The following is a 13,356-nucleotide window of genomic DNA, read 5'->3' as shown; positions in this document are numbered from 1 at the left end:
AGGGGAGGAAGGAGCACAAGAAGGGGGTGTTCTCCACTCAATGGAAGACTTCTGGCTCCTAGTGCTGCTAGGGAAGGCACTTTTTCTTTCTCCCTGTTTCCCATAGCAACTCCTACCCATGAGAGTTAAGAAGGTGCAAGCATCTGGCAGCTCCGGGCAAGCCCTCAACAGCTAGCAGGCAAGACAGGCTGTGGTACTGAGCGTGGTGTTGTGGGGAGGGGAAAGCTACCAATGGAAGTGGAAGCACATCATGCTGAAAAGAAGCAAAAGATGGACATAGGGCATGGCTGAAAGACAAAACAAAAAAGAGAAGAAGATTGAATGGGAGAGTCAAGGACCCTGTGTGATTTGTTTGCAAAGGTAGCACCTGTGTGAACAGGAGTTACCCTTAGTCTCCAGGGATTTGCAGGGAATACAACTCTGGATCACCACAGATTGAAACACCATGGCTGTGTCTTGTCAGCTGCATTCCATGGAGTCATTTTGAATCAGAAACTGGATGAGGCAAACTTTGTGAATAGGACAATAGGCAGGGCAGAGAAAGCGCCTTCAACGTGTCAGTCTGGGCACAGGGCTCTGGGCTTAGTTAGGCACCAAAACCAAACAAGCACTTTATGGGCACCCAAAGAGCTCTATCCCACTTCCAAGAGCCTTACAGACCATGGCCCTACAACCTCTAAGCACTGCACGTTCACTTATAGCTATAGAGTTCCCATGTCAAAGGAAAGTAGCCAAGACACAGAATGAGTGATGTGACTCAGCCATGGCCACCAAAGAAAGTCTCAATTCAGCTCTCCTGCTTCCTACCTGATACCTTAACCACACACCTGCCCACCCTTCTTCCATAGGAATAAGCATGAAACAGCAGCTCTGGTGGAAAACAGGCCTGTGCTGAGATTGATTAAACGGGGACAGAGTGTGGGAGGAAAGAGAAGAATAAATTGGCAGAGAGAGCAACAGAGCGTTAGTGAGAGACAGGAAGAAAGGATGAGTGAGAAGGATGGTGAGGAAGAGAAAAAGGAGAATAGAGTGTTATCTGCAGATTATGTTCACTGGCCCATGCATCGAGCACAGAGGGAAAGTGAGGGAAAGAAAAGAGAGGTGATATGAGCACATGAGGAGAAGAAGAAGTGGGAAGACACTCACAAAGAGCAACAGAAGCAAGACGTCTTGAGATAGAAGAAGTGCTTCACTATTCCTGCACGACAGCATGTTTCCTGCCATCACTCACCACCCCACAAGATGTCAGAGTGCCCTAGAGCTTCGCTTAGCTGCCTTCTCCCCTTAGCTATGTGTTTCAGCATGACACACGGGCCACCTGGACATGGCTGCTTGGGAGTCAGGATCAATCCTGCCAAAGTGAGCCACAGCTACATAATTTTTAACCAAGGGGAAGCAGAAGACCAGCTGAATTCACCTTTCATCAGTCTTCTAATGCTCCTCCACAACTGTCCAAATCTGTAGTTTTTCTGACCTTTCTGCCCTCTCTTGTTCACTCTTCTCCTGTGCACCAAACCACACTTAACTGCTTATTCCAGATGACCTGCTCCATGTCTCCTGTGTTCAGCATCACCCCGCCAAAAGCACAGCCACCTGCAGCCCAGAACAGTACAGCAAGGCTGTGAGTACTGCTGGAGACAAAGAGCGAGGAGTCTTACCCTGAAAGAAGCAGCTGGGGTGAGACTGGCTGAGGTGTGACTCAGGCCAGTGACTGCCCAGGGCAAGAGGAGCAATGCAAGCCAATTCTTAAAATCAGCTCTTGGGCAAAAGCCTTCACATGCATATCTGATAATTCCATGTCTACTTACTTACTACTGCATAAGTGCAAATCTAACTGTCCAGCCCAAGCTTTCTCTGAGAAGGGGTGGTTGAATTCCTAGGCAGACAGAGTCAAGAAGGTTTAGATGCGGAAACACATTATGGTGCTGGAATCAGCCCCAGAGCAGGTCTTGCAGCTTCCTGGGCTGAAGAACATCCTGGGGTTTGCTAGGATTTGCAGAGAAAAGAGATCAGCCTCATGTGGCTGCAAACACAGTCTCAGATGCAATTGCAAGACACAGCCTTGGAAGGGCTTAGGTCCATCACTGGCTCTTATCTTGTACAAGTGTAACAAGCCCAGAAGAGTCCAGACAAGTCCAGGACACTCACATACCCTGCCTCCTTCCATCCCACAGACCACAAAACACTTCCCAAGAGCTGCTAACAGCTGCTGAACCTTAACTAAGAAAGCCACAAAAGATGAGAGAACAGAGCTGATCGCTAACCTCTTCTGACCATGGGGGAAACGGCTGTCAGGATTTTCAGTTTTACAGAAAGATGCCAGCCTTAGTTTCCATGGAGAGAGGAAACAGAGATGCTCTCCAGCCGCCCCTTTCCTCCCTCAGTTCTTCTCCCCACAATTCTTCTGCCCTGTGCAATCCAAATTGGACACTATGCCAAGGACAGATAAACAGGCAACTAGTGAATCACTCTTATTAAGTTTGAACTGATTATTTTTAAAAAAAAATTGAAAGAGAAGAAAAGAAAATCAAAGCTGGGATTACAGGCTTAGCAAGCATGAATGCATATTCAGCCTACACTGTTCTCTTTGTGGCTCTGTCACACCGGTAGACTGCTAAGAGAGTTATACCATTACTAACATGACAGCATTGTCCTAACCAGCCTCGATTAGAAATCCCAGTGGCTGTGTGGAGGGGAAAAGTCTCTTGGCAGTGGCATGCGCTTGGCCTCATGATGCCTTCCACTCGCAGCATGCTGGCCAGGCAGGGAGAAGTATTCAATTATCAGACAGGCTCTGCCTTTTCCTAGGCCAGCTTTCTCTTATTGTCTGACTGTTTTCTCCCTGGCCAGTGATGCTTGAGAAGTCTGTCATGCAAGAGGAACTCAAGATGGTCTGGGAAATTCCTGAATCAGGCAGACTTCTCACAGCTGACCCCCTCCTCCTCACAAATACACAGTCTTCTCCAAGAAGAGACAGGCTGCTCAGTTTGCAGGTGGTGTGTATCTCCTGTATTTCCCCATTCCCTGCTGGCCTGGGAGCATCAGCCAGTTGTGGTTCCTTAGCATTTCTCTGGCCTAAAATCATCCTGCAGTCACAGAGCTGAAACTGATTGCCCTCCTTACTTTCACTACCTAATCAGGACGCCACTGGTTTTTAAATACAGTAAAGACGTGTGTTTCTCTGATGCATTTCTCAAACATTTCCTGTTTCAAGTAATCCCCTTATAAACACCACCCGAAACATCAGAGCAATCAGACCATCAGCCACGTTCTCATCTGTATCTCTGGTGATGTTGTTGGGGACTATATTCCCTCACTGGGCCAGTGCTGTTGCAGTGCATCTATGAGCTGGCACAGACTGACCAAAAAAATAGAAGCAGCTTGCAATGATAAAAGCATCACCCCAGCCAGGATGCAGAAAGAGGAAAGGTCATTGAATAACTTGGTCTCTATTTGCCCTAGCAGCAGCCGGAATTTCTGCTGATGTTGACACCAGTGCTGAGGGACCAGATTTGGTACCACTGAGGGAAAATTAAATGGGTACCATGTGAATTGGCTCTGTTAGTCCCTGGATCTTCAGAGAGGGAAGGAGGAGCTGGACTTGGAGTGAGAAAGGCAATAAGCTGAAAGAAGGAGAGAGTTTGGTATGCACTGCCTGGAGGGTGAAGGTCAGGACCAAGAGCAGCAGAAGGAGCTGCCTAGGACAGCTGTTCACCCAGATGGTCTCTAGTCTGCAGCCTTCAGATCTTGCCTCAGCTCCAGCCTCGTGGCTGGTGCTTGCGGCTTCATCTCCCCACATCCCTGTTCTGAAGCCAGTAAAGCCACTGGTGGGGCAGGCTCTGTACCACTGCAGGAACTGGGGCAGGGACCATTCCTCATTCACGGTACCCCAGTACTAGTTCATCTGTCTGAGCCCAAAGAGACAAGGGAATAAACATATTCTTTCTTTCCAGAGCGGCCCCTGGGCTAGGCTACAATATTTTATGGCCCATTTCTTAGCCTATTTGCATTTTGTATTTTTACTTCAACTGCTGTTTGTTTCCAGGCATTTGGGATGCCTAATGATTTTCAAAGCACGGTTTATTTTAATCCCTCTAATTTATTAATACATTGGTCGGCCTTGAAGTGCTTGGGAAAGAAGAGTAAGGAAGTTGTAACCAGTGCTTTGAATAAAGCATCAAACTGTCATATGATCACATCAAAGAAAGAGCAAGCAGCTCACTTTGTTGGCTACATCATGATACAGCCTCATGGGTCCTCCGGCTTGGTGTAAGGTTTCCTCATATATGTCACTCTGCAACACTACCAGGCTCACCAACTCCAAGGATGAAATAAAAAATAGCAATGCCCAGAGGCAGCTTCCCATGAAAAGTCTGCCCCTTCTCACCCTTTCACGTGTTGTGAGAACGTAACATGCCACTGTGGTACAGATAACGTAAACCACACTGACATCCAGGTGGATTTCCTGGCAATGTTGTAATCTTCCAATAAATCAAAGGCGTGCTTGGTCTCCATCCTCCACCCTCTTCAGCCCAGTGCTCCATCATGAGGATACAGTTTCACACATACAGCAGTCCCTGAAAAAACAGTGAGCATAAACGCTGCTAATCATGCAAATGAGAGGGCTTTGAATCTCTGCTAGTCAGTCCCAATAGGAAAATGTCAAATTTCCTCAGCACCAGAAAGCAACTAACAGGTCCTAAAAATCCTAGAGGCTGCCCTCAAATAACTTTTCCTTTCTCCAGAAAAGCGAAGAGCACACCCTGTCATAAGTATGCAAGAACCTGCCCTTATCTAAGTCAAGGCCTGAGGACCAGTTTCTTACAGCTGAAAAGCCTGTGTGATCTCAGTGGTCCCACTGGCCTGAAGAATACCTTTCTTCCTTCTCATGCCTGCTAAGAAAGCTCAGAGCAACACAAGTTGCCTTACCCGTTGCTTACTGCTACTGCTGTGGCGTCAGCAATGAACAAGTTAGCCATGGACCTGCACTGGCCAGGGACACACTACTCACAGAAAGCAGAAGCCTCTCTCACTTCTGTAGCAGCAGGGGTTCCTGCGAGTGTACATCTTGTGCTAAAGGGCTGAGGTGATTCCACAAACAGCTGTGTGAAAGCAGCCTGAAGTTGCTGCTGGTTGTCATGATGAGTTAGTTGTGCTAGATGTCCTCCAGAAGCACAGTTCTGCCTAGGGATAGACAATGACTACTCTTTACAGAGGATGAACACATCCTGCCTGAAAGAGTTTGCTACAACAGCCAGCATGGGGTCAATGTTCTCCTTGCACTTCTGGACAGACTGACAGAAACAGAGGTGTCTCAAGAAAGATGATAGTGGGATAGAAGAACTTCCACCCAGGATGCAGGAAGGACAAAAAAGGGTTTTTTCAGTGCCATTTACAAAGCCGTTTCTGGAGTGGCACCCTTGGCTGAGATACATAGGCTCATCAGTGCTGATGCAACCTAGGCAGAAGTGTACCTCAAGCTCGCAGTGTGCCCATCTCAAGATGCAATACATTTGCTGAGCAAGTACATCCTCAGCAGCACCAGGTCAGACACCTTGGTGTAATAAGCAGTCACAGCGACAGTTTTACTCCCTCCCCGACTGCAGATTAGGCCCGCACCTCCAGGTGTAGCTCCAGCTCCTGCCCAAACATCACTGCTGATCTCTCACCGTGTGTTGCCTTGCACCCAATCACCATATTAAGATTTTTTGCTTCCAAATCCTTTAAAAAATCCCCTCTTCTCTCCATGATGCATCTCCCAGCTGATCAACGGGAGCCCAGAGAAAACAGCTGCCTGCCACAATGCCCGCTTTCTCCCTATCACTTTGCTGGGTACCAGCCTTCCAAAAGACCATCCCCTCTCCTGCCTTCCCTCCTTGACTCTTCCACCACCTTCTGTCAGCACAAGAGGACCCCCTGGGGAGGCACTGAGACCGCTCACCTTCCTTCCTAGCTGTTTCCTTTCTCTCATCTCCTCCTACCCCTTTCTGGACTACCTAATGACATCTACTCACTCACTGGAAGGGATATCAAACATTGTGTCTGCCCTGCCCCTGGTATTTAATACCCAACACCTAGTTCTGAGGGCACCATCAATCACTCCAGCAGCCTTTCTCTCCCACTGCAGACCCAACAGGCAGATATCATGCTGTGTGTGATGAAAAGGGATGGTACAAATCTCAGCTCTCTGCTGCATGTTGTGGACAGAGCATTTTCTTCAAAGCAAGGGTAACTGCCCTTGGCTTGCTTGTGAACACATAGTTGATGAAGTCAGGTTATTGCCTCCCTGCCCTGGCAAGACATCTTGCTCCCTCTCCTACTCATCTACCCTGGGAAGGGAGCTCCCTGCTTTAGCAAAGCCTGATCTCCCAGCCAGCTCTCCTAGACCGAAGAGGAGATAAAGATCTTTGAAGCGGATTTGAATTGAGTCCTCAGCTTGATAGTGTCCCACTTAAGGAGAAAGCCAGGGTGAATTAACCCTGATCTCTGCTCTCAACAAGACACACCAACAAGTGATGAGGATTTTGGAGAGAAATAAAATAAAACAAGGGACACCAGACAAATCAGCTCTCAGAGCCCTCCTGAGAGGTGCGTAATCAGCTCATGTACTTAAGGCCAAAACCCTTCTCACTCTCCCTGTAGGTCTCTTGGTGTCTTTTCTTCTATTGCCTCTATCATGTCTCAGCAAAGAGCACAGACTTGCAACTGAGCCCTGGAAGGGAAGTTCAAGAAAGGGCAGGCCCTCCAGGATCATGCTTTTCTTATTTAACAGCACAGGCAAGGGCCATCTGGCCCCAGCATGCTTTATCCATCAGTGACACACACTGAGACCTGGGAAAAAGAAGCAGAACTTGGTCAACATACAGTGGTGGCTCCCCACGTTATTCTCCCAGACAAGTTGAACCTGCTAGATTTTGTGAATTGGATCTGGTTCTGACAAATTTGCTAAACCTCACAAAATTCTTCCATAAGCATCTTGCCTAGTCTCCCCTTTAACTGCACTTTATAGTTACACTTCATAGCTACCTTCCAGGTGCATTACTTGTGGGAAGAAAAAGGGCAGTAAAAGGCCCATCCATATAGGTAGAGTCTGTTCTTCAGCCCTTTCAGAGCAGTGTGAAAGGAGTCATACAGGTCTTTTAGTAAGAGCATGCCAGCTGAACTGGGGAGACCATCATTGTGTTCACTCATGTTCAATGTGTCTATAAAACTGGCTAGTGCAAACATCCCATTGTAAGAGTTCATGTGTGACACATCTTGCAGTGGGCCCTGGGACGTGTTCCCAGCTCGTGAGCATGTGAGCCGACCCCAGAGGGTGTGCACATGTGTGCTGCCTGGCTGTCAGAATGCATGTCCACTGGAAAACTCTCTATCTAAACTAGCTGACAGCTGCTCTCCTGAGCTTCCTGGACACCAATAATGTTTTGCCTTTTCTAATCTCCCTGATGTAAATCCATTCACAACGAGTGCCTAGAGACTTTTAATTCCATCGGCATTAAACTCACTAAAACCTCTATTACCAAAAGCTTTTAGGATTTTCCCCAGAATCTACAAGTCAGGTTCATAACATGACAGAACTCCACCTCTCTAGGGTGCCTAAGAAATTAATTTATGCTCTCTAAATGCCAGGATCGCTGACCAGGCATTCAAAGTATCCCCCTTCCTGTCTCAAAGCTCCAGTTACTGATATGACATGGCTATTCCCAAGTGCTGAACTGTCTTCAGAAACATCCATAATAGTGTGAGAAGAGCCCTCACCCTGTAACAGACAAGAGCAGATCATCTGCCGCAGCAGAGCTATACCAGAGGTTCACAGATGTTGTATTAAGTGTGGAAATTGTCTGCTGCAGTGGTTTCTTGCTGCACGCATAGAGCAGAGTGGCAGACTGATGTTCCCTACTACCATAAGAAGTGACAAGGTAGTGTGGTCACATCGCAGCACTACAAACAGCTAGATACTGTAAAAGCACAGGGAATATCCAGCTACACCTCAGTAGAGAAGGTGGCTGGATGCTGAGACAAGTTGAAGATGGTGGTGGTGGAGGGGGGAAGATGCTGTGAGTCGGTGAACAAGGTTTCTAAATGCTATAATACTCCAGAGATGATGCATTTATCCTTTGGCCCTGGAGGTTCATTGGTTGCTGTAATAGAGCAGAGAGATGCAATCATCTTCCAGTCCCAGAGGTCTTTTTAGGTGCTATAATAGAGTAGTGGTGATCAAGCCGTCTCCAAAGCCTTGGGGTTGCTGGCATGCAGCAGAGGTGACGTCAGCATCTCTCAACCCCCGCAGTCCAGAGTTCCTGGATTCCAGGAGAGCTGCTGGAGATGTCACTTCCACCCCAGAGGTTCACAGGGGCTGTGATGATGTCAGCTTTGAGACACTGTCAAAGTTCCCTTTGGCCATACAGGAGCTTTTAACCCCATGGAAAGGTGTGATATTGATCCCAGGTGTCTCAGCACTGGGATGTGAGCCCGGCTGCTCCCACTCCAGCTGCAGTGGATGTAGCTCCAAGCTACCTACCAAAACAAAACACAGCTCTAAGAACGTAAGAGAGCTTAGAGATCTAGCAAAAAGCAGTATGCAGAGATGATCCTCAGTGTTTGTTTTCCCGGCTTAAAATCATTCCCCTGCACAAGGAGTCACTCTACTCGCACCTTGTGCGCTGCCCAGGAAGAAGACATGCTTACGAGGAGTCTGAAATTTGTGTGTGCCACACACAGATAGCTAGAAATCACACAATGTGAATAGGCTTAGTTAGCCAAGCTGTTCATGACTTCAGCACCCTATATTATGTATTCAGTTAAAAACTCCCAAGAACTGGGACCATGCTCCTGGATAGGGAACACCGTCAAACAGGGAGGAGGTGTTTATAGACTCGTCTTCTTACACGGAAGAGAGGAAGAAATAATCAGACAAAGATTCAGAATTTCTATAGGCTCAGGGATTTCTCTTCTCCCTTCAGCCCCAGTAGACTTTTAATTCTGGGCGCTAGCTTGGCCTGGCAAATAGAAAGGCTGCAATACCCTCTTATCCTGGTGCTGATTCCTGTATCCATAGCTCAGGCAGGAGGTGGAAGCATGGGCAATCTCCCAGGAATGTCTGGGAACTTTCTAGGTTTGGTTTCTGATCTCAGTCAATTTCAAGAGTTTAGGTGGTTTTGTACTTTTTGTGTGTGTGTGTGTGTGTTGTTTGGTTTTCACTGGAACCAAGTTCAAACATAGAGGCTGAAAACTCTGCTTCTTACTACTGACTTTGACATGATTATGCCAGTTTATGTTAGCAGAGAATCTGACCCCATTTTTCCCTGAGCTTGAGGATGTTCCTTAACACATGTGATGCTAGGAGGAGTTGGGACATGAACAAAATTTCACTGCTTATGTCCCAGCAGGTGTTATTATGGTAAGAGGAATGCTGGGGAACAACCATTCCAGATCTGGGATATCACAGAATCACTAGTTAGGAAAAGACCCACAGGATAATCAAGTTCAACCATTCCTATCAGTCACTAAACCATGCCCCTCAGCACCTCATCCACCCGTCTCTTAAATGACTCCAGGAAAGGTGACTCAACCACCTCCCTGGGCAGCCTGTTCCAGTGCCCAATGACCCTTTCTGTGAAATTTTTTTTTCTGATGTCAAGCCTGAACCTCCCCTGGCAGAGCTTGAGGCCATTCCCTCTTGTCCTGTCACTTGGGAGAAGAGGCCAGCACCCTCCCCTCCACAACCTCCTTTCAGGTAGTTGTAGAGAGGAATGAGGTCTCCCCTCAGCCTCCTCTTCTCCAGGCTAAACAACCCCAGCTCTCTCAGCTGCTCCTTGTAAGACTTGTTCTCCAGCCTCTTCGCAAGTTTTGCTGCTCTTCTCTGGACTCACTCCAGAGCCTCAACATCCTTCTTGTGGTGAGGGGCCCAGAACTGAACACAGGATTCGAGGAGCGGTCTCACCGGTACCGAGTACAGAGGGAGAATAACCTCCCTGGACCTGCTGGCCACACTGCTTCTGATACAAGCCACACTGACCCTCACAAAAGACATAAACACCTTTTTTGGAGCAAAAATGTGGGGAAAACTCAAAGCAGATAGGTGAGAGACAATGTGGTCCTATCTTCATTTTCTTATTGGCCTGACCTAAAGGTTCAGGCTTCCAGATTGGGCTCATCCTTATTTAAAGCTCATTTGTGTGTTCTTGCTTTCCACAAAAATACACAAGCCCACTATGAACCTTTTTAAATTCTTGGACCTGACAAAATCTGACAACTTAAGAGCTCTGCGGTCCAACCGAGTGAAGCTGAATCTCATGCGTTTAATTTTACTGTGCATTCTCTCACGCCTGTGTGGATGAGGAAAGGAAGGACAGATGTATTCATAAGTCTCATAGTTTTATTTCCTTCCAACATCCACTTCAAGTCCAGTGACACTGGCAATCCCTGTCTCCTCCATCTCTTCACTTGGAGTGTTCTCAGGGTTTTTCTCTTAACCTTAGAGCCCCTTCAGTTTTCCAGCATTCCTCAGAAACAGCTTGACCCTAGTTTGGTGTGCAATTCCAAATGAGGCAGCAACACAGGTGTACAGAGAGCCTTGCATCTCTTCCAGAGTACTCTACCTTGGCAGCCAGTCTGCTACTTTTCCTGTTCAAGGGCAGCACAACACAGGGCAGAGCTCTGCAAAGAGGTAACAGCCACCCAGACTCTCATTTGGCTGATACCCTTCACTGGGGACCTTTGAGGGTATCTAAAAAGTTGAAAGCTTACCCTGCAACACAAATTATTTTTGAAAGTACCAACACTAAGTTTTGTTTGCCAGAGCACAGTGCATTCATTTAACTTAGCACCATTTCCCCCAGCCTGTTCTGGCTATAACCAACTTAATAACTTTGTCTCATCTGCAAATGTTCATGCAGAGTATCTTTCCTTCCACCTTTCCAAGTCATTAAACAATACAGTAAATCACATAGGATTTAGGCGAGAACCTGAAGGCCACATTAACCTTTTGCCATGATGAAACTTGACTGTTTAATCCCCTCATTCTTTCAGTCTTCTACTCAGTTTTTGATCTATGTCAATATTTTGTCTCTCACTGACTACTTAGCTTCTTTAGTAGCTCTTGTGCAGGATCTTTCAGAAGCCTTTTGGAAGTCTAAATACATTATATCAATTGCTTCTCCTTTATCCACTGCTTTATTGACACATTCAAAGAGTTGTAGGAGATTAGCAAGATGCAGTTTGCCTCTGCTGAACCCATGCTCGTTAGGCCCTATCAGACCACAATCTTCCAGATGTCTTCAAGCATTGCTTTTTAATTATCACTCCCACCAGTTTACCAGCTACAGATGGAAAGCTTACTGATCTTTAATTCCCCGGATCATCACTGGAGCCTTTTTTTAAATATAGGTGCAACATTTGGTCTTCTCCAATTCCCCGAATCAGTAGCTTTTTTTTTTTTTACCACTAGAGATTGCATATTTTTCTTAGCAGCTCAATCACTTAAGCTCCTTCTAAAGTCTCAGATTTAACCATCTGGACTTGATAACTTATTGTTTGGGAAAAGGCAGGGAGATTTTTTTGGTTTTTTCAGCAAGTTTTTGATTTTTTATGATTGGCTTTGTCCCAACACCCATTACTCGGCAAGCATGGTTTCCAACAGTTCCACATGTAAGTAGATATGGGATAAGAATCACACAAACACCGTTGGTAGGGACAACTGATATAAAAGAAATCATAAGAGAATTCAGCTCCCCAGCAACATCCTAAAAATGGAGATACTGAGTCACTTTAAACACAGGAGGTAACTGGAATTGATCAATGTGAGATTTCTTGGATAAATTCCACCCTGTTCTGACTGACCAGGCTAGTTTTGCTCATTTGTTTCATTCTCCTGATAAAGAGTGTTTTCCATCTTGTCCCCAGAAGATTCGGGGCACAAACACAGCTAGCTTGATTACATACAGCCTAAGGTGCACTAAAAAGAAAGTGACCTCCGTGGTAGGAGGTGCATGAACCTGGGAGGAGAATAAACCTGGCAAGGATGAAATGAAGTAAATCAGAAAGTGAGCAGAACAATTCTGGGCTGTTAGCTCCATTGATTGCCTTTCAACTGAATCAGCCTCAAGACATGAAATGCTATGGGAAATACTGGGGAACTCAAATAAGTAGTCCCATTATGTGAGTGTTTCTCTCTTTGTGCCAGGCTAGTTCTTGATAGCTCTCACCATGCTGGCTGGCTTTAAAAGGCACGGGAGTTCAGATCAGGGCACAGCCTGATGGCCCTGATATGCCACTGACTTCAAGCCGCATGGCCCATTGGTCTTAGGACAGCGAGGAAATTCAGGATGGGCAGGAAGCACCCACAGGTTTCTGCCACAGGTAAACCATAGTGAACACAGGACTGGCTTTGGGGTACACATTCAGCTGCAAGCCTGTCTGCAAGCCAACACCGGCATTCCAGCTGCTGGAAACCTTCTGCAAACTGCCACACTCCCATCAAAAAATGACATTCAGAATAACTGTTCTTCGGGTTTTTTGATAATGGCTACATGGCACCAGGATTACAGGTGTCAGATGGGAGCCACCTTTCTCAGAGGGGGAGGAGGGTCTTTGCCCAGGAGCTTGAGCAGCTTGTAGACAGGGCTTTAAACTAGATGTGAAGGGGGATAACATCAGGCTAGCCTTTAACAAGCGGTGGGAGGACAGGTGGCAGGGGTCAGGTGGCAGGGAGGATACTTCTCTAAAACAACTCATAGGTAATAAAGGGACCACTAGGAAGGTGATGCAACCAGCAGCCCAGCTGAAGTGCCTTTACAACAAACACATGAAGCTTGAGTAATAAGCAGGAGGAGCTGGAAGCTACTGTGCTACTAGAAAGCTATGATCTAGTTGCCATCACAGAAACTTGGTGGGATGAATCCCATGACCGGAGTGTGGCTATTGACAACTACAGGCTGTTCAGAAGGGACAGACTGGGTAGGAGGGGTGGAGGCATTGCCCTCTATGTCAGGAAAGGGATAGAATGTGAAGAGCTGTCGAAGAGTAGCCACAAACACATTGAAAGCTTGTGGTTCAAAATTAAAGACAGAAGAACCAATGGGAGCTTTGTGGTTGGTGTATACTACAGGCTACCCGATCAAGGAGAGCCAACTGATGAAGTCTTCTTCCTCCAGCTACAGGAAGCTTCATGCTCGCAAGCTCTCATCCTACTCAGGGACTTCAACCACCCTGACATATAGTGGAAAAGTAGAACGGCAAGCTGTAGGCAATCCAGGAGAATCCTGGAGTGCATTGAAGATAATTTCTTAGTCCAGCTGACAGATACCCCCACCTGAGGAGATGCAATACTGGACCTGATGGTCACTAATACAAGCG

The 13,356-nt window shown here is 46.8% G+C and overlaps 1 long non-coding RNA gene across 2 annotated transcripts in view; it reads right to left on the bottom strand.

Moving 5' to 3' along the window:
* LOC138716633 (uncharacterized) overlaps positions 1–13,356 on the bottom strand; it is a 65,771-nt gene that overhangs the window by 15,099 nt on the left and 37,316 nt on the right. The window lies entirely within an intron of this gene.

Source organism: Phaenicophaeus curvirostris, chromosome 1, assembly GCF_032191515.1.
Source record: "Phaenicophaeus curvirostris isolate KB17595 chromosome 1, BPBGC_Pcur_1.0, whole genome shotgun sequence".
NCBI classification, from domain to species: Eukaryota; Metazoa; Chordata; class Aves; order Cuculiformes; family Cuculidae; genus Phaenicophaeus; species Phaenicophaeus curvirostris.
Note: the sequence above shows the minus strand (reverse complement) of the source record. Positions and strands in the feature narration are given on the sequence as shown.